The sequence below is a fragment of the Amphimedon queenslandica genome, unplaced genomic scaffold (genome assembly GCF_000090795.2).
Source record: "Amphimedon queenslandica unplaced genomic scaffold, v1.1 AMPQUscaffold_2749_Cont25250, whole genome shotgun sequence".
NCBI classification, from domain to species: domain Eukaryota; kingdom Metazoa; phylum Porifera; class Demospongiae; order Haplosclerida; family Niphatidae; genus Amphimedon; species Amphimedon queenslandica.
Window position 1 is genome coordinate 1 of NW_003556917.1, and position 1,330 is coordinate 1,330.

Genomic DNA, 1,330 nt, shown 5'->3' on the forward strand with positions numbered 1-1,330 from the left:
AGTATCTGCTCCATGGAGCTAACATCAACTGTTGCTTATGAAGCTCAATGAAACAAGACGGCAACAAAGAATCAAGAGAAACAACCTCTGGAACAAAAACCACATCAACATGTACACATAGATGACATGTACAATCATGTGATAGTCATGTGACATACCATTACCTTTAATAGGTCTGTCTGCTAGGAATATAACTACTTCACTCCTTCCTCTTAATTCTTGAGGTACCACTACTGACAGTATATCATTAGTCCCTTCAATTCCTTTATGAACCTCAAACTGAACTGACTGAGCATATATTGAACCAGCTGCAATAAATAATGATAGTAACGATTCATCATAAATGACTAGGAGAGAATTCTTCATTTTTATTATTTTTTGGTACGTATACATATTCTCATGTTGTGCAACAAGTTTGAGCTGATTCCAATAAAAGGTAGATCTTTTACAAATTTTAAAGTTACTCAAAAATCAGGCTGAAGTCCCTATACTATAGCACAGGGTCATTGGCCAAAAATGAAAAGGTGAGACTTCTCCACTTTTATAATTTTTCCTGATGCATATACACGTTCTTATGTTGCGTAGAAAGTTTGAGCTAATTCTGATCAAACTTGGATTTTTTACGAATTTTTTAAGTTGCTCCAAAATCGGGCAAAAGTCCCTGTACTATAGTACAGGGTCACGAGCTAATTTTTGCCAAAAATGAAAAACTGATAATTTTCTATTTTTATAATTTTTCCTGATACATATACATGTTCTCATGTTGTGTACAAAGTTTAAGTTGATTCCGATAAAATTTAAATTTTTTATGAATTTTTAAAGTTGCTTCATCCTATAGTACCCATCACTGTTATACTGTGTGTGTGTTATACTTCATTACAATTAAGTTACCTGATCTATAGCTGAGGTCTCCACTCACTCCATTAGCTGTTCTACGTAGTATCCATCTTCTTCTTAAATCATATAATGCTCTGTAAAACTTGTGATCAGTTTGACTGGATAATCTCTTCAGTGGCTCAGCTCCTTTTCTTAATATCTTGGAAGCTACATCAAGTGCCTACACAAAAACTCATGATAATATTAAATGTACATGTACATACACAATGAATACACATTCATTAACAATCAATCTAATGGGGACAAAGCTCACTAATAGAACTCCTATTGATCTGTGTACCTAATTATATTAAACACAATACAGGTAAAGGAATACTGTATAAGATGAAATGTTGACGGGGATTTTATATTGGCGGATTGACGGATTTATATAAAAACGCCAAAATAAAATCTGCAAAGCATAATTCCATTCATGTGTGTGACCACACCCACA

At 33.6% G+C, this 1,330-nt stretch overlaps 1 long non-coding RNA gene across 1 annotated transcript; it reads right to left on the reverse strand.

Moving 5' to 3' along the window:
• Positions 1-7: 7 nt before the first annotated feature.
• On the reverse strand, positions 8-1,088 carry LOC109593130 (uncharacterized). The gene is made up of 3 exons (XR_002190751.1): positions 892-1,088; positions 165-308; positions 8-87 (listed from the first exon to the last, which is right to left on the reverse strand). It is a non-coding gene; the product is annotated as an uncharacterized LOC109593130 (long non-coding RNA).
• Between the last annotated feature and the right edge of the window lie 242 nt (positions 1,089-1,330).